Below are 23,603 nucleotides of genomic sequence, written 5' to 3' on the forward strand. Positions count from 1 at the left end.
AATTTGGCAGTGTGGCAGGATACAAAATCAATGCCCAGAAATCAGTGGCATTTCTATACACTAACAATGAGACTGAAGAAAGAGAAATTAAGGAGTCAATCCCATTTACAATTGCACCCAAAAGCATAAGATACCTAGGAATAAACCTAACCAAAGAGGTTAAGAATCAATACCCTAAAAACTACAGAACACTTCTGAAAGAAATTGAGGAAGACACAAAGAGATGGAAAAATATTCCATGTTCATGGATTGGAAGAATTAATATTGTGAAAATGTCAATGTTACCCAGGGCAATTTATAAATGTAATGCAATCCCTATCAAAATACCATGGACTTTCTTCAGAGAGTTGGAACAAACAAGATTTGTGTGGAATCAGAAAAGACCCCAAATAGCCAGGGGAATATTAAAAAAGAAAACCAGAGATGGAGGCATCACAATGCCAGATTTCAGGTTATATTACAAAGCTGTGATCATCGAGACAGTGTGGTACTGGCACAAAAACAGACACACAGATCAACGGAACAGAATAAAGAACCCAGAAATGGGCCCTCAACTCTGTGGTCAACTAATATTCGACAAAGCAGGAAAGACTCTCCCCTGGAAAAAGGACAGTCTCTTCAATAAATTTGTGCTGGGAAAATTGGACATCCACATGCAGAAGAATGAAACTAGACCACTCTCTTTCACCATACACAAAGATAAACTCAAAATGGATGAAAGATCTAAATGTGAGACCAGATACCATCAAAATCCTAGAGGAGAACACAGGCAACACCCTTTTTGAACTTGGCCACAGCAACCTTTTGCGAGATACAGCTATGAAGGCAAGGGAAACAAAAGCAAAAATGAACTATTGGGACTTAATCAGGATAAAAAGCTTCTGCACAGCAAAAGAAACAGTCAACAAAACTAAGAGACAACCTACAGAATGGGAGAAGATATTCACAAATGACCTATCAGATAAAGGGCTAGTTTCCAAGATCTATAAAGAACTTATTAAACTCAACAGCAAAGAAACAAATAATCCAATCATGAAATGGGCAAAAGAAATGAAGAGAAATCTCACAGAGGAAGACACAGACTTAGCCAACATGCACATGAGAAAATGCCCCACATCACTTGCCATCAGGGAAATACAAATCAAAACCACAATGAGATACCACCTCCTACCAGTGAGAATGGGGAAAATTAGCAAGGCAGGAAACAATAAATGTTGGAGAGGATGTGGAAAAAGGGGAACCGTCTTGCACTGTTGGTGGGAATGTGAACTGGTGCAGCCACTCTGGAAAACTGTGTGGAGGTTCCTCAAAGATTTAAAAATAGATCTGTCCTACGATCCAGCAATTGCACTGCTGGGGATTTACCCCAAAGATACAGATGCAGTGAAGTGCCGGGACACCTGCACCCGATGTTTATAGCAGCAATGTTCACAATAGCCAAGCTGTTGAAGGAACCTCGGTGTCCATCGAAAGATGAATGGATAAAGAAGCTGTGGTCTATGTATACAATGGAATATTCCTCAGCCATTAGAAATGACAAATACCCACCATTTGCTTCAACGTGGATGGAACTGGAGGGCATTATGCTGAGTGAAGTCAGTCAATTGGAGAAGGACAAACATTATATGGTCTCATTCATTTGGGGAATATAAGAAATAGTGAAAGGGAATAAAAGGGAAAGGAGAGAAAATGAGTGAAAATATCAGTGAGGGTGACAGCACATGAGACTCCTAACTCTGGGAAATGAACAAGAGGTGGTGGAAAGAGAGGTGGGCAGGGGGTTAGGGTGTGGGTGACGGGCACGGAGGGTGGCACTTGATGGGATGAGCACTGGGCGTTATGCTACATGTTGGCAAATTGAACTCCAATAATAAAATACACACAAAAAAACACATAGTGTAAATCTACTGGTGTTGGTCAGTTTCAAAATTGTTTTGACTATCTTAATCATTTGCATTTCTATATTAGATTTATAAACAGCTTGTCAATTTTTGCCAAAAAAAATCTGTTGGAACTTTAGACAGAATTGCATTACATCTATACATCAATTTTGAGACAGCTGGCCTCTTAAAATATTAATTCTTCCAATCCATGAACACAGAATGATTCTTTCCTCTAGGTCATCTTCAATTTCTATGAGCAACAGTTTGTAGTATTCAGATTGGGAATCCTGCATATATTTGTTAAACTCATTTCTAAGAATTTTATGTATCTTGATGCTACAGTAAATGGATTTTTAAAATTTGTAAATTTTTATTCTTTAATTGTTGCTAGTATGTAGAAATAAAGTTGATATTTATATATTGACCCTTTACTCTGTACCTTTGCTAAATTTATCATTTCAAGTAGTTGCTTTGCACATTTCTTAGAGTTTTCTACTTAGCCAATAATATAACATACAAAATTACTTCTTTCTCAATCTAAGTGCACTTTATTTTCTTTCTTTCTTGCTGCACTGTGGATTACTGCCTGGTAAAATATTGAATAAAAATAAAGAGAGCTCATAACCTATTATTGTTCCCAATATTAGAAGGAAACAATGTAATATTTCACTAACTTGTGTGTTCTTCGTAGATACATCTTATGATATTGAGGAAGCATCCTTCTACTTCTGGTCTTCAGGAGTTTTTTTCTTTTCTTTTCTTTTCTTTTTTTCTTTTTTTTTTTTTTTACTATAAATTGATGTTGCATTTTGTCGAAATTATTTTGGTAATATCTATTGAGATGATTAAGACGTTGAATTCCACAGACTGATTCTTAAATAAATTCTGCATTCACATCCTGGGAGTAACTTCAATTGGTGTTCATGTGTTATTCATTTTGCATATTTCTATATTTGATTTACTAATATTTTGTGGAGGATTTTCACAACTATATTCATAAAGGATATTGTTCTATATTTTTTTTTATATCTCTGTCAGGTTTTGTAGTTAGTGCTGTGCTGGACACATAAATAAATTGGGGCATGTTCCTTTTTAATTTATCTAAGTTTTTCACACCTCAACTTCACAGCAATTTAATTTCATTTATCCACTCATTACTTTGTACTTTTGTTATCATGAATTTTACTTCTACATACTTTATAAACATTAACTTACAATTTTATTTGTTTATTTTTTGTTTTAATCAATAAATTATGTTTTAGGAAAAAGTGAAAAGATAAAAGCAGCTAGATCTTTGAGGACTTATCCTCATATTTAGACTTTTCTTTCTTTTAATCTGAAATTCCAGGGGCAACCCTGGTGGCTCACTAAGGTGGCTTAGTGCTGCCTTCAGTCCGGGGTGTGATCCTGGAGACCTGGAATCGAGTATCATGTCAGGCTCCCTGCATGGAGCCTGCCTCTCCCTCAGCCTATCTCTCTCTCTCTCTCTCTCTCTCTCTCTCTCTGTCTCTCATGAATAAATAAATAAAATCTAAAAAAAAATTCTGAAATTCCATTTGCTATCCTTTCCTTTAGCCTTTTGAACCTCCTTTTGTATTTCTCATGATTTAGGTATGGTGATTACAACTTTTCTGAGCTTTCATGTATTAGAAAATAACTTTATTTTTATTTTTGAAAGACGTTTTATTATTTATTTATTTATTTATTTATTTTGAAGATTTTATTTATTTATTCATAAGACACACACACACAAACACAGAGCGGCACAGACACATGCAGAGGGAGAAGCAGGCTCCATGCAAGGAGCCAGACGTGGGACTCGATCCCGGGTCTCCAGGATCACACCCTGGGCTGAAGGTGGTGCTAAACCGCTGTGCCACCTGCGCTGCCCTATTATATATTTAATAATGATTTGATAGGTATTTTTTCTTGTTGCCACTCTAAAGCTGTAATTTTATTACTTTCTGGCCTATATTGTTTCTCATTAGAAGATAGTCATCATTTATATAGTTGTTTTCTTATATGTCCCATTCTCCTCGGACGCTTTAAAGATTTTCTCTTCATCTGTGATTATCAAATTCTTGATTGGAATGGCCTAGGTGTTTTGGTTTGGTTTGGTTTGGTTTGGTTTTTGTATTTCTCCTTTTGGGATTTCCTGAGCTACTTGCACCCATCGGTTGATGTTTTGAAATAAAATCTGGGAAACCATTAACCATTATTCCTTTGAGTATTTTTGCCTTATTCTCTCTCCACTCCTGGGTCTCTAAGTACCAAACAGAATGATATTATACCAAAGGCACCCGAGGCTCTTCCTTTAAAAAATCTGTTTTCTGTTCCTTCAGATTAAATCCTTTCTATTGATCTAGCCTCAAGTTCAGAGTCTTTTTTCTACCATCTTCATTCTACTATTAAGCCCATCTAGTCTTTTTTTTTTCACTTCATGTATTATTTTTTTTCACTTCAGATATTATAATTTTTACTTTTAGAATTTGCATTTATGTTCAGGTTTTATCTGAAAAATTTCTAGATTTGTTTACTGATTTTTGTACAGTTTCTGTTGTCCAGGGAGATCCTCCAGTTATTCATTCCTTATAACCATATATTCTGCTTTAAATCCTTGAAAATACTTTTAATAATTGATAATGAGAGCCTCTTTGCGTCCTTGACTACTATTTCCAACATCTGGGTCATCTTGGTACCTGTGACCTCTGATGCCTTTTTTTTTTTTTTCCTATTACTACATTTTCCTACTCTTTTGCACATTAGATAATTTTTGGTCGATGATTTTTTTCTGGACATTTTGAAAGACACATTTTTAATCTAATTTGAATTAGATTGTTTTTTTAAAAAAATCAATTGTTGACTTTTGTCTTGGCAGATAGTTATTTATTAGAAGCTCTCTTTCTTTCTGTCAAGGCTTGGCTTTAGACTTTCTTAGATTAGCTAAAGAGTAGGCTTTGCAAGTAAGCTATCCATATAATTTATGGCTTCTTTGGTAACTTACCTGAATACTAGATGCGTTAATGAGTCCTCTCTACTCTAAATGGGTCTTTAATATGACATTTCCAGCATCTAGTGACCTCTTGAATTACTATTCCATTCTCTATTCTAGGGATACTGCTTTCTGTTAGGGAAACTCTTTCTGTCAGTTTCATCTTGTATATGTTCAGGCTTTGGCCAAGCACTTGGGAAATCGTATGTACAACTGTCTCTTCTGTACTCTACCCCACATGTTGAAATTGTGTTCGCAGCCCTAAGCTCAGTTCTGTCCCTCTCCAAAAAGACTCGGCTTGGATTATACCCCCTTTTTCTTTCTTTCTTTCTTTCTTTCTTTCTTTCTTTCTTTCTTTCTTTCTTTCTTTCTTTCTCTCTTTCTTTCTTCTTTCTTTCTTTCTTTCTTTCTTTCTTTCTTTCTTCTTTCTTTCTTTCTTTCTTTCTTTCTTTCTTCTTTCTTTCTTCTTTCTTTCTTTCTTCTTTCTTTTTTCTTTCTTTCTCTTTCTTTCTTTCTCTCTTTCTTTCTTTTCTTTCTTTCTTCTCTTTTTAGTGCCACGTGTGCAGGGGGCTGAGGGGGATGCTGGGTAGAGAGAGAGGGAGAGAATCTTGAGCCGGTTCCATGTCCAGTACAAAACCTGATGTGTAGCTTGATCTCACAACCCTGACATCATGACCTGAGTCAAAATCAAGAGTTGGATGCTTAACCAACTGAGTCATCCAGGAGCCTACACCCCCTTTATAAACATTAGAAAATTGTACCTTGCTACAGAGTTGCCAAGACTGGGAGGCTCACTGCATGTGTCTATCTTTCCTCAGGGATCACACCATCTATCAGTCCATATTTGAAAACGGTTGCCATATATGCTTTCTCTAGCTGTCTAGCTGCATATGGAGGGAGGCTGTGGTTAGAACTATTTACTCTATCCTAACCAGAAATGCAAGCCTAAATGGGTTTTTAAATTTTGAGTTAAGAATTACATAAAATTTCTTATGTAAAGAAAAAATGGAAAATAATACAGTCACCAAAGTACCACAACCAGATTCAAGGAAAACATTTTTCCATATTTGTCACAAATATGTGGCCTTTTCTCAAGGAATTGAATCTTCACAGATAGAGTTGAAGCATAGTCTTTTGGTTACCTATCGATACATAGTATACCACTCTAGCTAAAGCTTATTAGCTTTAAACAATAACATTCATTTATTTGTTTAATATTCTATAAACTGGGCAAGATCAGTGAGGACATAGTCCCACATGGCTTTACCTTAAATGTCTCAACTGATTTTGAAGAAAATGCTTGGCAAACATCTTGGGGTTACCTGTCACTAGAGATGTTGGCTGGGCATCTTTATTCCCACTCACATAGCCTCTCTATATAACTAGCTGAGTTTCTGACAACATATATTAGGACCGTCAGATTTCTTACCAGTCCACTGACTTTTTTCAGAGCATAAAAGCAGAAGTTGCCTTAGTGCCAAGACTTAGAAGTCTTAGAGTGTTATTTCTGTTGCATTTTATTGATGAATGTCATCACAGGTCCAGCCAAGATTCAATCAGAGGAGAATTAGATTTCATCCCTTTTGTATTTAAAGACTTTATTTATTCATGAGATGCACACACAGAGACAGACAGAGAGAGAGAGAGAGAGAGAGAGGCAGAGAGAGGCAGAGGGAGAAGCAGGCCCCATGCAGGAAGCCCAATGTGTGACTCGATCTCGGAACTCCAGGATCATGCCCTGGGCTGAAGGCATGCATCAAACCGCTGAGCCACCAAGGGATCCCCTAGACTCCACACCTTGATAGGGACTACCATGTCATTTTGCAGGAGGGCATATGCGACAGGAAATGATGCTGTGGTCACTCTTGCAGATACAACCTATGGCACAGTTTCCTCACCTTCCCTACTTCTTTCCTCAGAGATAGCCACCATGATTGATATGTATTGATATGTATTCTTGTCATTCACATGTTTATACTGTTAGTATAGTTTTCCCTAGCACTGAACTCGTTTTATACTTCAAGCATTCTCCACATTGAGCCAAGCAGAATATTGAGGAAATTCACAAATGTGTTAGAGACAGTGATTCCCTTGATATGTTTACCCAAGAATCTGCTAAGGCCATTTCATTGCTGATGCCTTAAGCTGCACAGATTCATCCTTTCTCCTTCTCCCAATTTGAATTTATAGCCCTGCCTTTCCAGTTACAGATATCTTGAGGAAAATCACATGTAGAAAAAGTTTCCTAAATTATGAATCTCCTGCAGAAAAAAATGGATAGTGTAGTTCATCCTTTAAAGGTAGATTCCAGTCTTTTCTGAGTTGAAGCTCTCCTTTTAGTCAAAACCTTTCTCCATACTAAATGTTCTGTTGTTGTCGTTAACCTTTGGTTGAAAAAAACACACATAGTTATAAAAAGTTATGCTGATCTTAGTGATTACTTTGTTAACATAAAAAATATTTTATCAGCAAATGGGTTTATTCAGGAGTAGCAGGGAATTACATTTGGAACATACAAGTTGTGGAAAAACCACAGGCCGGGTCCCACAAACAAAAGAGGTGAGTGTTATTTCATGGAGAAGAAGAAGGAAGTTGGGAGAGGTTGTTTTAAATGAAAGTCTATTGAAAAAAGTCAAGAGTTCAGGGTAATGATGGTTTCTCATTGGCTGACTTGCAAGGGTAGTTGATTTTCTTGTCAGAGATGCAATGTGCATCTTTCCCTGTTGGGGCCTGTAACTGACTCTTGTTGATTATGCTTCTTTTGGGGTCTGTAATTGACGATTCTTCCTATAATTGAGATTTGAATGATGGGTTTCCCCTTTTTGTGTTCCCCTTCCTGGCACTCCCATTGTATTTTAGAGAGGTTTCCTTTCACTGATTTTCACAAATTGTAAATAAATTCATCACAACTGTACTGTGTTCATTAAAAATATAGAAATATGCTTTTGAGGGGCAGCCCGGGTGGCTCAGTGGTTTAGCACCACCTTTAGCCCAGAGTCTGATCCCGGAGTTCCGGGATCGAGTCCCACGTCAGGCTCCCTGCATGGAGCCTGCTTCTCCCTCTGCCTGTGTCTCTGTCTCTCCCTCTCTTTCTCTGTCTCTCATGAATAAATAAATAAAACCTTTTAAAAAAAGAAATATGCTTTTGAGAGATTTATAGTTTATGAAGTCAGCATTATAATTTTTGATATGAATATGAATTTGTGAAGCCTAGCATAATAATTCTAGCATACTGAGCCCAGAGGTTATGCACCTTTTACATAGCTCATTCTATTGAAACTTGCATTGGTGGTGTTAGTTCATGCTTCTCCTTATGGTATGCTCCTTGCACTAATCAGCACTTGTGTCAGTGTGTTTAACATCCCTGGATGTAAAGGATCCTACCCTAGTCCCTGACAAGTCTTATGGATGAGATTCTCTTGCCCTGGCTCCCTATAGACTCACTTTCTTCAACAATGTTCTTTGCCTACACTCTCATGGCAGCCATGAAAATACCTCCCAAATGACAGTGGTGTCCATCATTTTTTTTTCTTTTTTTCCACATTGGAAATAAATTTATCTGGAATAAATAAAAGGCCTTTAAAACAAACATAGGCTTCAGGAGAAGATGGTATAAGCTAAAGATTCCTCTTTGCAAAGTGATATTTCTTTTAAATCCAGTTGTTTCTCTAAAATTTTTTAATTATATCTGCTATCTATTAAGTTCTTGGCTTTTTCTTAAAACTCATTTCTGAAAAACACACTTTTCTTTTAAAAAAAAAAGTTACTTTTGGGATCCTTGGGTGGCGTAGCGGTTTGGCGCCTGCCTTTGACCCAGGGCGCGATCCTGGAGACCCGGAATCGAATCCCACGTCGGGCTCCCAGTGCATGGAGCCTGCTTCTCCCTCTGCCTGTGTCTCTGCCTCTCTCTCTCTCTGTGTGACTATCATAAATAAAAAAAAAATAAAAATAAAAAAAAATAATAAATAAATAAATAAATAAATATTAAAAAAGTTACTTTTTAGGGCTTCCTGGGTGGCTCCATTGGTTAAGCCTCTGCCTTCGGATCGGGTCATGATGTCAGGGCCCTAGGATTGAGCCCCATATCACGGGCTCCCTGCTTGGCATGGAGTCAGCTTTTGCTTCTCATTCTCCCTCTGCTCCCCTCTCACTTGTGTGCAAATGGTCTCTCTCAAATAAGTAAAAATTAAAAAAAAAAACTTTACTTTTTAAAGGATATTGTTTGATCAGCCTAGTAAAAATGATTTCCTTTAATAATTCTTTACCAAATACTTTATGCAATGATTTATTCAACACATATCTTATGAGCAGATACTGTGTGCCAACATTATTCTAAGTACTATGGATACAGTAGTGATTCACATAGACAAAGTTCCACTCCTCCTGGTAGATTGGATGGACACAACGAATACACATTTAAACATGTAATATCTGCAGAGATAATTGACTTGGAGAGAAAAATAGAAGAGTGAGCAAGATACGGAATGATAGGATTAGATTACCATTTTAGATAAAGTCAGGGAGGTCTCTCTGAGAAAATGATATTTGAGCAGATATCTGAATAAAAATGGAGAAGCACATCTTGCAGTTATTTGTCAGATGATGGGGCAAGGGTAGGGGCTTTCCAGGAATAGAGACCAGTTAAGTGAAAAAGACTTTGGCAGAAAATAAACAATCCCCCTCCCTCCCCAAAAAAGAAAAACAAAACGAAAACAAACAAACAAATCAAACTTAAGAAACAAAATAGAAAAAAAAAAAACATTTGAAGAAAGAAGGTTGGATCATATTTATTAAAAAGTAGCAATAGGTTGATTAGAGAAGGGCTGAAAACTGAGCTCAGGATTTGACAACATGAAGGTTATTATTTGTGTAATAAAAAATTTTTTTGGAATGGTGGGCCTAAAAAATATAATTGGAATGGGTTCAAGAAAGGATGAGGAAGTAGCAAGAGGAGATCATGGGAATAGATGAACATTTCAAAGAAGTTCGCTAGAAACGTGCAGAAAAATGTAGTAATTGATAGAGGGGAATTTTAGGTCAAAGGAAGTTTTTGTTAAGGTGTAAGAATTATAGCATGTTCAAATGTTGTTGGAAAATATTTACCAGAGAGGAAAAATGATTACTGTTCGGGAGTAATATCCTTGAAACAGTAAGAGAATAGGACCTAATTACAACTGATTTCAGGGGAGGCGGGGCAAGACGGCGGAAGAGTAGGGTCCCCAAGTCACCTGTCCCCACCAATTTACCTAGATAACTTTCAAATCATCCTGAAAACCTACGAATTCGGCCTGAGATTTAAAGAGAGAACAGCTGGAATGCTATAGTGAGAAGAGTTTGAGCTTCTATCACGTACAACTTGTTTTTAGCCACTCTGCACTGAGCAAAATGACTAGAAGGAAAACCTCAACACAAAAGAAAGAATCAGAAACAGCCCTCTCTCCCAGAGTTACAAAATTTGTATTACAATTCAATGTCAGAAAGCCAACTCAGAAGCACAATTATAAAGCTACTGGTGGCTCTACAAAAAAGCATATAGGATTCAAGAGACTTCATGACTGCAGAATTTAAATCTAATCAAGCAGAAATTAAAAATCAATTACATGAGATGCAATCCAAACTGGAGGTCCTAAAAACGAGGGTTAACAAGGTAGAAGAACGAATGAGCAACGCAGAAGACAAGTTTATAGCAAGGAAGGAAGCTGAGGAAAAAGGAGAAAAACAATTAAAAGATCATGAGGATAGGTTAAGGGAAATAAATGACAGCCTCAGAAGGAAAAATCTATGTTTAATTGGGGTTCTCAAGGGTGCCGAAAGGGACAGAGGACCAGAAAGTGTATTTGAACAAATCATAGCTGAGAACTTCTCTAACTTGGGAAGGGAAACAAGCATTCAGATCCAGGAGATAGAGAGATCCCCCCCCCCCAATCAATAAAAACTGCTCAACACCTCAACATTTAATAGTGAAACTTGCAAATTCCAAAGATAAAGAGAAGATCCTTACAACAGCAAGAGACAAGAGATCTCTAACCTTTATGGGGAGAAGTATTAGGTTAACAGCAGACCTCTCCACAGAGACCTGGCAGGTCAGAAAAGGGCTGGCAGGATATATTCAGGGTCCTAAATGAGAAGAACCTGCAGCCAAGAATACTTTATCCAGCAAGACTCTCATTCAAAATAGGAGAGATAAAGAGCTTCCAAGATAGGCAGAAACTGAAAGAATATGTGACCACCAAACCAGCTCTGCAAGAAATATTAAGGGGGACTGTAAAAGAAAGAGGAAGTCCAAGGAAATAATCCACAAAAACAGGGACTGAATAGGTATCATGATGACACTAAATTCATATCTTTCAGTAGTAACTCTGAACATGAATGGGCTTAATGATCCCATTAAAAGACATATTTAGATAATAATATACTTATACTTGGAGACTTGAATATGGCACTTGCTACAATTGATAGATCTTCTAAATACAACCTCTCCAAAGAAGCAAAAGCATTAAATGATACATTGGACCAGATGGATTTCACAGATATTTATAGAACTTTACATCCAAATGCCACTGAATACACATTCTTCTCAAGTGCACATGGAACTGTCTCCAGAATAGACCACATACTGGGTCACAAATCAGGTCTTAACCAATACCAAAAGATTGGGATGTACCCTGCATATTTTCAGAGCATGATGCTTTGAAACTAGAACTAAACCACAAGAAGAAGTTTGGAAGGATTTCAAACACGTGGAGGTTAAGGACCATCCTGCTAAAAGATAAAAAAAAAAAAAAGGGTCAACCAGGAAATTAGAGAAGAATTAAAAAGATTCATGGAAACTAATGATAATAAAGATACAACCATTCAAAATCTTTGGGATACAGCAAAAGCAGTCCTGAAGCGGAAATACATCACAATACAAGCATCCATCCAAAAACTGGAAAGAACTCAAATACAAAAGCTAACCTTGCACCTAAAGGAGCTGGAGAAGGAACATCAAATGAAACCTTTACCCAGCAAAAGAAGACAGTTAATAAAGATTTGAGCAGAACTCAATGAAATAGAGAACAGAAGAACTGTGGAACAGATCAACAAAACCAGGAGTTGGTTCTTGGAAAGAATTAATAAGATAGATAAACCATTAGCCAGCCTTATTAAAAAGAAGAGAGAAAAGACTCAAAGTAATAAAATCATGAGTGAGAAAGGAGAGATCACCACCAGTGCAAAGGAAATACAATTTTAAAAACTTATTATAAGCAGCTATACGCCAAGAAATTGGGCAATCTAGAAGAAATGGATGCATTTCTGGAAACCACAAACTACCAAAACTGGAACAAGAAGAAATAGAAAACCTGAACAGGCCGATAACCAGGGAAGAAATTGAAGCAGTCATCAAAAACCTCCCAAGACACAAAAGTCCAGGGCCAGATGGCTTCCCAAGGGAATTCTATCTAACATTTAAAGAAGAAACCATACCTATTCTGCTAAAGCTATTTGGAAAGATAGAAAGAGATGGAGTACTTCCAAATTCGTTCTATGAGGCCAGCATCACCTTAATTCCAAAACCAGACAAAGACCCCACCTAAAAGGAAACTTATAGACCAATATCCCTGATGAACATGGATGCAAAAATTCTCAACAAGATACTAGCCAATAGGATCTAACAGTACATTAAGAAGATTATTCACCATAACCAAGTGGGATTTATTCCCGGGATGCAAGGCTGGTTCAACACTCGTAAAGCAATCAATGTGATTGATCATATCAACAAGAGAAAAAACAAGAACCATATGATCCTCTCAATAGACGCAGAGAAAGCATTTGACAAAATACAGCATCCATCCTGACCAAAACTCTTCAGAGTGTAGGGATAGAGAGAACATTCCTCAGAATCTTAAAAGCCATCTACAAAAAGCCCACAGCAAATATCATTCTCAATGGGGAAACACTGGGAGCCTTTCCCCTAAGATCAGGAACAAGACAGGGATGTCCACTCTCACCACAGCTATTCAACATAGTATTATAAATCCTAGCCTCAGCAATCAGGCAACAAAAAGAAATAAAAGGCATTAAAATTGGCAAAGAAGAAGTCAAACTCTCCCTCTTTGCAGATGACATGATACTGTACCAAGAAAACCCAAAAGATTCCACCCCAAGACTGCTAGAACTCATACAGCAATTCGGCAATGTGGCAGGATACAAAATCAATGCCCAGAAATCAGTTTCTATACACTAACAATGAAACTGAAGAAAGAGAAATTAAGGAGTCAATCTCATTTACAAATGCATCCAAAAGCATAAGATACCTAGGAATAAACCTAACCAAAGAGGTTAAGAATCGATACTCTAAAAACTACAAAACACTTCTGAAAGAAATTGAGGAAGACACAAAGAGATGGAAAAATATTCCATGCTCATGGATTGGAAGAATTAATATTGTGAAAATGTCAATGTTACCCAGGGCAATTTACAGGTTTAACACAATCCCTATCAAAATACCATGGACTTTCTTCAGAGAGTTGGAACAGATCATCTTAAGATTTGTGTGGAATCAGAAAAGACCCCGAATAGCCAGGGGAATATTGAAAAAGAAAACCAGAGCTGGGGGCATCACAATGCCGGATTTCAGGTTGTACTACAAAGCTGTGGTCATCAAGACAATGTGGTACTGGCACAAAAACAGACACACAGATATGGAACAGAATAGAGAACCCAGAAGTGGACCCTCAATTCTATGGTTGACTAATATTTGACAAAGCAGGAAAGACTATCCACTGGAAAAAGGACAGTCTCTTCAATAAATGGTGCTGGGAAAATTGGACAGCCACATGAAGAAGAATGAAACTAGACCACTCTCTTTCACCATACACAAAGATAAACTCAAAATGGATGAAAAATCTAAATCAGAGACAAGAATCCATCAAAATCCTAGAGGAGAACACAGGCAACACCCTTTTTGAACTTGGCCACAGCAACCTCTTGCAAGATACAGCTATGAAGGCAAAGGAAACAAAAGCAAAAATGAACTATTGGGACTTCATCAAGATAAAAAGCTTCTGTACAGCAAAAGAAAGTCAACAAAACTAAAAGACAACCTACAGAATGGGAGAAGATATTCACAAATGACCTATCAGATAAAGGGCTAGTATCGAAGATCTGGGTGGCTCAGTGGTTTGGCACCTGCCTTTGGCCCAGGGCGTGATCCTGGAGTCCCAGGATCAAGTCCTGCGTCAGGCTCCAAGTATGGAGCCTGCTTCTCCCTCCGCCTGTGTCTCTGCCTCTCTGTCTCTCTATGTCTATCATAAATAAATAAATAAATCTTAAAAAATAACTTGTTAAACTCAACAGCAAAGAATCAAACAATCCGATCACGAAAGGGGCAAAAGACATGAACAGAAATCTCACAGAGGAAGACATAGACATGGCCAAGAAACACATGAGAAAATGCTCCTCATCACTGGCCATCAGGGAAATATAAATCAAAACCACAATGAGATACTACCTCACACCAGTGAGAATGGGGAAAATTAACAAGACAGGAAACAACAAATGTTGGGGAGGATGTGGAAAAAGGGGAACACTCTTGCACTGTTGGTGGGAATGTGAACTGGTGCAGCCACTCTGGAAAACTGTGTGGAGTTTCCTCAAAGAGTTAAAAATATACCTGCCCTATGACCCAGCAATTGCACTGCTGGGGATTTACCCCAAAGATACAGATGCAGTGAAAGGCTGGAGCACCTGCACCCTGATGTTTCTAGCAGCAATGTCCACAACAGCCAAACTGTGGAAGGAGCCTCGGTGTCCATCGAAAGATGAATGGATAAAGAAGCTGTGGTCTATGTATACAATGGAATATTCTTCAGCCATTAGAAATGACAAATACCCACCATTTGCTTCAACGTGGAGGGACCCAGAGGGTATTATGCTGAGTGAAATAAGTCAATCAGAAAAGGACAAACATTATATAGTTTCATTCATTTGGGGAATATAAAAATTAGTGAAAGGGAATAAAGGGAAAGGAGAGAAACTGAGTGAAAATATCAGTGAGGGTGACAAAACATGAGAGACACCTAACTCTGGGAAACTAACAAGGGGTAGTGGAAAGGGAGGTGGGTGGGGGATTGGGGTGACTTGGTGATGGGCACTGAGGGGGGCACTTGGCGGGATGAGCACTGGGTGTTATGCTAAATGTTGGCAAATTGAACTCAAATTAAAAAAAAACTGATATTCAGCGGATGTGAATAACCACAGACATAATGGTTGCTAAAATAGTAACACTTTCAGGCTGGCTTTTGTTTTAGTGCTGTCTTGAGCCCCCTTATTACCCCTACCCCCACTGACACTACATCTCTTTTCTTTGGAGCTCTCTAGGTCTTCTCATCATCCAGAAACAGAGGGGCAACAGCTGGAACAGGGGGAAGATCCACAACTTGCTCTGTTTCCATGTTTGTATTTCTGCCATCCTGTTTATAATTTTTTTTGAAAATCACCCAAGGATCCAGTCCACAATGAAGATGTTAGTCTTATATAGAGAAATAGACAGGTGGACTGATAGATTTGGAGAGGGTGAGGTTGGAAGTCCTCTTTTCAATGATTTTTATTTTCTTAATAGTCTAAGAAACTAAGAGTAAAGAGATGTAAGGGACTATATAGGTAGAAGGGAAGAAGATGTGCAAATAATGTCTAATGGAATAGGAAATAAATTGGTCTGGGCAATATGCAGAATTTATAGTCAATTAGCCATGGCTGGGATATTGCCATGCAAGTAGGGAAAAGGAAAACAGAGGTAAGGGAAGTGAGAGTATCTTGCAGGGAGTGATTACAAAATAGGCCATAGACTAGTTAAAAAAGAAGTAGAGATATAGGGAGAAGTGAGAATCAGTGCCGAGGTGGCAGGATAAAGAGATGATCGGTTCTGCTGCTGTTGGAGAATTGTTGGAGTTGGGGTTTTAGTAGGAGTGAGTTGCAGAGATAGAAACGGTAGGTGGAGAATGAGGTGTTCAAGATTGATGAAGGAGCACATTCTCTAGTAATGCCAAATTCTAGTTAATGACCCTGGGACTTTTTGGTGGAGATGGGGTGGGGTAATAAAATCACTGGGCATAAGGAAGTCAAGAAAAGAGAGGTGGACTGTCTATGTAGACATTGAAATCACCAAGTTACAGATGATGGACACAATGAGAAAGAAGCTATCATCTTGAAGGAACAAGAAGTTACCCAAGGGTATGTAAATAACTACCACAGGAGATGTAGGGATTCTGAGGGTATGAGCTTCAGAGACACTAGATATATTTAAGAATAGGAGATAAGTATGTTCTAGGAGAGGCAATAAGATAAAAAAGAATACAACCGTAGCACCTCCAAGCCCAATGGGGTATAGAGCATTCGAGAAGAAACCCATTAATTGTTGAGGGCTGCTGGAAAAACAATGTTCCCAGGTGACAGCTAGGCTTTAGTGAGAAGGTGGCCATCTGCAAGCCAAGGAGAGAGGCCTCAGAAGAAACTAAATGTGCCAAAACCTTGCTCTTGGACTTCTAATCTCCAGAACTGTGAGAAATAAATTTGTTTAAAACACTCTGGCTGTGGTATTTCGTTAAGACAGCCCCAGCAGACTGACAATGTCTACTTAGTAGAAGTTGCATAATTAGCTCTAATTATGGCCTATTTTGGGGGGTAACTTCTTTCTTAGGTTGACTGTGGTGGTGAAGTTTCTAGAAAGCACTGGGTGCCAAGAAAAGGAAGGGGTCTTTCTAGGAGCATGTGTAACATCGTGGGTCCCCTTTCTTGCCTTATCAAGGTCCAGTGTGACTTATTCATTTGACCATATTTCTTTCCCTTTAACCTTCTTTTAATTTGGGATTTTTATAATTGGATAGCTATATTCATTATTTAACAAGCATTTATTGAGTGCCCCTTTTGTGTCAGGCATTGTTCTAAGTATTAGGGATAGTAAAACAGGTGAAAAATCCCTGACCTTACGGAGTTCGCCATCTAGTACCACTTGGCTGTCTCTTGAATATTTTAGTTTTCTGATTTGACTTCTTATGGCCATACTCTCCCCCTTCCAATCCACGTGTTTTGTTATTCCCAAATTAACCCTCTTCATGTAGAAAATGTGCCGTATAACTCTCATTTATAATAATCCACTCAATTAGTGGTTTGATAGTATCTTATAAATAAATCCTTATTTCTCCCTGTGGCATTTGAGTTGCGATTTAGCCCTGGAATGCTTGTTTGAGATCTGCTTAAAATTGGGGATTTGTACCTCCTCTGGGAGGTATCTTTTGAATCTTCTTACTGCAAAACTGACATTTCAGGACATTAAAATACATAAACTAGATATAGGAATTCACTATACATTCATTTTCTTTTAAATAGTCAAAAGATATTTAGACATTTCAGCCCTGTGCTGGAAAGTGCTGATCCTATAACTCTAAGTTCTAATTGCTGAGGTTGGGGGGGGGGGGTAGATATAGAGTAAGGGTGGGGATAGGGAAGGATAGCCTGATTTGGGGGGGGGATTTTCATGTTATCTGGTCCAGCAACTGAAAGGGGCTTCTGGTCACCTTTCATTACTTTTTCTGTTGAAGGCAGCTGATGCCCTAAACAATAGACATGACTTTGAATATATTTATTTTTCTCTAGGACAGAAATGTGGGTGTTTTTAGGGAAAACAAAGCAGCGACCTTTCGGCATTTCTTATTTATCCTATCAGTCAGAGTCTAGGCAGAAAACAGAAGCAGCATGCAAAATGCTTTAATTGAAAAGAATATAATGAAGGATGATTACAGAGGTGTGGGAATGGTTCAAGGGCCAAGCAAAGTGGTACAACCCTACACCTGAAGGGGCACTGGTAGGAAATGGTATTATTAGAGACCCAAGAGAGCTATAGCCATGGAAAAGAGTCTTTGAACAGGCATTGTAATTAGAGGGCCAGGGTAGGGCCAAAATTTTGGCCTAATACAAAGGTGAGAAGAGGGTAATTCACAGGCTGGTATTTCTCTCCTTCCTTCTTTTGATCTTCTGATAATGCTTCCCATTGGTCCAACTCAACAGAAATCACAAGGCAAGGAGGTTCCCGTGATACATTCATAAATGTCAGCTCCCAGGCAGAGCATGGAGAGAAGTAGAGGCAGTGGATTTGGAGAGGAAAACTGAAAATATCTATTATAAATATTCTCTATGACCATAATTTTTTTAAAAAGTCAGAAGGCAAGGAACTTAAAAATCACCATAACACTACCTTCCTAATAGTATCACCTTCCTATTCAACCATTTGGCTTACTGAGTGCTCTTTCTGCCTAGTACTAGTTGACAAACTTTTTCTGAAAAGGGTCCAATAGTAAATATTTTAGATTTGAGACCTGAGAGAAAATTGAAAATATTACATTGTATTTATGCAACCACTTAAAATGTAACCATTTAAGCATATAAAATGTAGTCATTAAAATCTAGTGGGCTGGGGCACCTGGGTCACTCGGTTGGCCTGACTTGATTGTAGCTCAGATCATCATCTCGGGGGTATGGGATCCAGCTCTGTGTTGGGCTATGCACTGGGAGCCTGCTTGGGATTCTCTTTCTCCCTCTCCCCCTGCCTGTTCCTACCCTTCTCTCTCTCTCCCCCTAAATAAAATTTAATTAATTAATTAATTAATTAATTTAAAAAAAAACCCAAACCCAGTGCCTGGATTTGGCCTGTGAGCCGTAGTTCATCACCTTCTAGTCTAGAAAGTCTTCTCCTAAATGTTTGCTAACCTACATCTATTTTTTAATGTCCAGTCCAAATAAAACCTCTTCCCTGTGGCCTGTTGTGCTGAGATTCTCTGAGTTATGAATGAAAGAAAATCCATTTTTACAACCTTAAGAGAGTAAAATTACCAGCTTGAATTTGAGACGATGTTGGAGGGAGATCCCAGAATCAAGGAGCTGCAAGCATCCCAGCTATTCCAGGGACCTGGCTTGCTATTGTGGTATCAGAACATGCCCTGTTTCTCTCTTCCTCTTACCTTTGCTCTGTTGGGAGTTTGGTTTCACTGTCGACTGCTGAGGGCAAAGCCTCCCCGTAGGGAACAGAAAGTACCTGCCTCTCTTTAAGCTATAATCTTGGGGGAGCACTCTGCTTGACCTATCTCGGTCACACACCCATCCTTGGATGAACACGCGTAGGTGGTGGTGGTGGTGGTGGTGGTGGTGGTGGTGGGAGGTTCTATGATCGCGCAAGCTCCGGAGAGAGGAGCCCACTGCTGAGGACAGTGTCCCAAAAGGAGGGAGAATTGCGTTGCCAGGAGATACAGACAGGATGTCTATATTTGAGAGATGAAAATGTCACAATTATAGCCTAGTATGTGATGTGCTGTAAGACAATGTCTGAGACACGTTTTATCACCCCCTAGTACCTAATTCCACAGTTGGTAGACAGTCCTGCGTTTTTGATGAATGAATGACTCAGTCCCCCCAGCTGGTGGCGAATGCTCCCCTCGGTAAACTGGCCCACATAGCAGCTGTTGTCTAGCTCTGTAGGTTGTATCAGAGGTTTTCCACGTCCATATGTTATCCTTCCTCTAATCCCCGGAGGCAAAGCATGCCTGAGACACAGCCAGGCAGCAGGAAATCCCAGCCCCGGAACCAGAGCCCCGGCGGCGAGGCCGATTCTGTTCTGGGTGACCCACGTGCCCTGGTTGAGGCCTTCAGGAGCCCTCGGACCGGACGGCGGCGGGGCCCGGGGCGGGGGCTCAGCGCGGCCGCAGCCACCGGGCGTCCCTCGGCACAAAGGAGATGGCGGGGAGGCGGCCGCCGCGCGGACCTCGGCACCCCTGCGGCCCGCAGGCCCGGTTACAGACCCGCAGCCCCCCCGGGGCTCGCAGGCGCGGTTACAGACCCGCAGCCCCCGGGGCTCCCAGGCGCGGTTACAGACCCGCAGCCCCCTGGGGCTCGCAGGCCAGGTTACAGACCCGCAGCCCCCCGGGGCTCGCAGGCGCGGTTACAGACCCGCAGCCCCCGGGGCTCCCAGGCGCGGTTACAGACCCGCAGCCCCCCCGGGGCTCCCAGGCCCCGTTACAGACCCGCAGCCCCCGGGGCTCGCAGGCCCCGTTACAGACCCGCAGCCCCCGGGGCTCGCAGGCCCGGTTACAGACCCGCAGCCCCCGGGGCTCCCAGGCGCGGTTACAGACCCGCAGCCCCCGGGGCTCGCAGGCCAGGTTACAGACCCGCAGCCCCCGGGGCTCCCAGGCCAGGTTACAGACCCGCAGCCCCCGGGGCTCCCAGGCGCGGTTACAGACCCGCAGCCCCCGGGGCTCGCAGGCCAGGTTACAGACCCGCAGCCCCCGGGGCTCGCAGGCGCGGTTACAGACCCGCAGCCCCCGGGGCTCGCAGGCCAGGTTACAGACCCGCAGCCCCCGGGGCTCCCAGGCGCGGTTACAGACCCGCAGCCCCCCCGGGGCTCCCAGGCCCCGTTACAGACCCGCAGCCCCCGGGGCTCGCAGGCCCCGTTACAGACCCGCAGCCCCCGGGGCTCGCAGGCCCGGTTACAGACCCGCAGCCCCCGGGGCTCGCAGGCGCGGTTACAGACCCGCAGCCCCCCGGGGCTCGCAGGCGCGGTTACAGACCCGCAGCCCCCCCCCCCCCCCAGGCTCGCAGGCCCAGTTACAGGCCCGCAGCCCCCCGGGGCTCGCAGGCCCAGTTACATACCCGCAGCCCCCCCCGGGGCTCCCAGGCTCGGTTACAGACCCGCAGCCCCCGGGGCTCGCAGGCCCAGTTACAGGCCCGCAGCCCCCCCCCCCCCCCCAGGCTCGCAGGCCCGGTTACAGACCCGCAGCCCCCATCTGGTCGCAGGCGCGGTTACAGGCCCGCCCCGCCCCGCCCCGCCCCCGCGCCCGGCCCGCGCGCCCGCCTTTCTGTCTCCTCTGTCCCTCCGTACGGGACGGCCCGGCTCCACTTCCGGGCTCGGAGATCGGGTATCGATCCGGGCGGGGGGCGGGGGGCGCGGGAGCAGGTGGCTGCGGCGGGCTCAGCGGGGCCGCCTGCCCGGGCGCCCGGACGGCCCTCCCGCCGCCTTTGTCGCCAGCGCTTCCGCGGCGGCCGCTCCTCCCCCAGGTCGGCGCGCGCTGCCGGCCGGACTTTGCGCCGCGTCGGGCGCTGCTGCTGCTGCTGGCGGTGCCGCGGCTGCTGGGGCTGCGGGGCTGCGGGGCTGCGGGGCTGCGGGGCTGCGGGGCTGCGGGGCCGCGCTCGGGGCCGGCGGCGAGGGGCGGGCGGCGAGGGGCGGCCGGGACCCCGGCCCAACATGGCTGAAGTCACCATCGACCAGTCCAAGCTGCCCGGAGTCAAGGAAGGTAGGGGCCGCGGGAAGAGCGGGGGCGCCCCCCTCCCCAGCCTGGCTCCGGGGCCGTCGCCCTTTGGGCCCCCGAGGCCCTCGCGCGGGCCCCACCCCCCGGTGCCCTGGCCCTGGCTCCCTGCTCCCCGCCCCCCGTGCCCTGAACCCGGCTCCCCGGATCCCCCGGGTGCCCTGACCCCGGCTCCCCGGACCCCCTGGGTGCCCTGACCCTGGCTGCCCGCCTCCCCGGGTGCCCTGACCCCGGTTCCCCGGACCCCCGGGCCCTGACCCCGACTCCCTGGCCCCCCTGGGTGCCCTGGCCCTGGTTCCCGGGCCTCCCCACCCCGTGCCCTGACCCTGGCTCCCTGCCCCCCCTGGGTGCCCTGACCCTGGTTCCTCGGCCCCCCCGGGTGCCCTGACCCTGGCTTCCGGTCCCCTCGGGTGCCCTGGCTCTGGCTCCCTGGGTGCCCTGACTCCAGCTCCCCAGCCCCCTTGGGTGCCCTGGCCCTGGTTCCCCGGCCCCCTTGGGTGCCCTGGCCCTGGCTCACTGGCCCCCTTGGGCGCCCTGACCCTGCCTCCCCACCCCACCCCCCGTGCTCTGACCCTGGTTCCCTACCCCCCTGGGTGCCCTGACCCTGGCTCCCCGCCCCCCCCCCCGGGTGCCCTGACCCTGGCTCCCCGCCCCCCCAGGTGCTCTGGCCCTGGCTCCCCGGCCCCCTCGAGTGCCCTGACCCTGGCGCCCCAGCCCCCCTGGGTGCCCTGACCCTGGCTCCCCGGCCCCCTTGAGTGCCCTGACCCTGACGCCCCGGGTGCCCTGGCCGGTTACGGGGTTGACTTGAGGCTCTACTGTGGTACCTTGGGCGAGTCACCCGGTTCTGAGCCCGGCTTGCCCTACGCCAGGAGGTGGGGGGAGACAGGCTAGCACCACCCGCGGCAAGTGGTTGTGCAAATGCTCTAGTGACAGGCCAAGCCTCGGTGAACGTTCGAGGGCTGGGCACATCTGACTTACTTGTGTCCTGAAAAATCCAGGCCCAGCCTAGCTGCTGGCGTGAGGGCTAGGGAGTGGGGAGGGGTTGACGTTCAGTTCCTTGTGGAGCCTTTGTTTTGAAACTTGACTCTTTCCCTCCTTCTCTCCACTTTTCCTAGCCCAGCGTCTGGCTGGCTGACTTTCCCACCTCCCTCAAGGTTTAAAAGTTTCATCTTGGCACTGCCCAGCGCGGGCAGGCTGATGGGAAGCTGCTGCAAGCATTTTCTTAGAAAAAGCAGGGGGTAAGGGGGGACAGGGGACTGACTGGTGACCTTGATTTTTAAAGGCTCTTTATACTGATGTCCTGGAAAATCGTGGTTGATGAGTACTGGTCTGGTTTAGCCACTGGCAAGTAGCCCTTTGACTTCCCTCCCCTGCTCGTGATCGGCTGCTCCAAGATTTAGCATTTTTTTTTTTTTTTTTTTTTTTTTGTTGTTGTTGAAATTTTGGGTGGTGTTAGATCACCTTAACCTTTAGTTATCTTTGGCTCCACTTTGGCCCCAGGAAGTGTGGAAATCCCAGAGTGCTATCCAAGCTCGCAAAGGTTGTCTTTGTTGTGAATGCCATTTGTTTCAACTGAACATCTTGGCCTCGGGTGTCTTGTCTTGGGAATGTGGAATTGAAAATAAGAATTTTTGCTTTCTTGCAACTGCATGTTTCATTGACAACTTGATTTAATTCTGGTGTTCAGACCGACGCCAAAATCCCAAGGAAGCTTGACTGCTTTCTTTCCCAGAGTTCCAAACACTACAAGATAGAGTCCCTGGTTTTATGTAGGATTTTTCTTGGGGCCAGGCTTGTCCTATTTTTCCTGCAGGGTCTTAGAGTTTAGGCCTGAGATCTTTCAACCTTTCAATTTCCAGCAAGGCTTTGGTGAAGACTCAGGCATTCACATGTAAATGTCGTTTTCACAGCAGTGTCAGGTCTGGTGCCTGAGTGAAAGGAAAAGCTGATAGACACTTTGAAAGACCTAGTCTCTGAGATTGTCTGGTTGCCCTTAGCCTTTTGGGTACAGTGTTATGGACAAATGTCTCTAAAGAAAAAGTGACCCTGTGTAGTGTGTAGTGTGCTTCCTTGGGGGTGGGTGATGAGTAGATTGAGCACTGGAGTTCAAACACAACCTTAACAGGTAAAGTATTAATCGTGTGGTGCTGTGATCTTACCCAGCCCCTTGCATCTGTCAGTGACCTGGAACAAACTCGAAACTCACTTTCTGTATTAGCATTTATATGACTCTTAGGTCTTCTGGTTTCTAACCAAAACAGGAATGATTTATTCTAGTACATTCTTTCTCAAAGGGTTCAACAAACACTTTCCATCTAAAAATGCAAGATGTTTCTATTGCTAGACTCTGGAATTTTAACACATTCAAATTGGCTTTCACTTTGCTCATGTGTTTGG

The 23,603-nt window shown here is 43.3% G+C and overlaps 1 protein-coding gene across 4 annotated transcripts in view; it reads right to left on the reverse strand.

Annotated features, from left to right (window-relative positions):
* Positions 1-22,336, reverse strand: part of UTS2B (urotensin 2B) — a 59,251-nt gene extending 36,915 nt beyond the window's left edge. The window contains exon 1 of one of the 4 annotated variants that reach the window (XM_038583703.1): positions 18,873-19,585. The gene's annotated coding sequence lies outside the window, so the exon portion shown is untranslated. Of the gene's footprint in view, positions 1-18,872; positions 19,586-20,553; positions 20,623-22,184 lie in introns of those variants that run through there. The other 3 variants (XM_038583702.1, XM_038583700.1, XM_038583701.1) reach the window with 3 other exon arrangements.
* Positions 22,337-23,603: the final 1,267 nt, after the last annotated feature.

This window comes from Canis lupus, chromosome 34 (genome assembly GCF_011100685.1).
Source record: "Canis lupus familiaris isolate Mischka breed German Shepherd chromosome 34, alternate assembly UU_Cfam_GSD_1.0, whole genome shotgun sequence".
In the NCBI taxonomy this organism is placed as follows: Eukaryota; Metazoa; Chordata; class Mammalia; order Carnivora; family Canidae; genus Canis; species Canis lupus.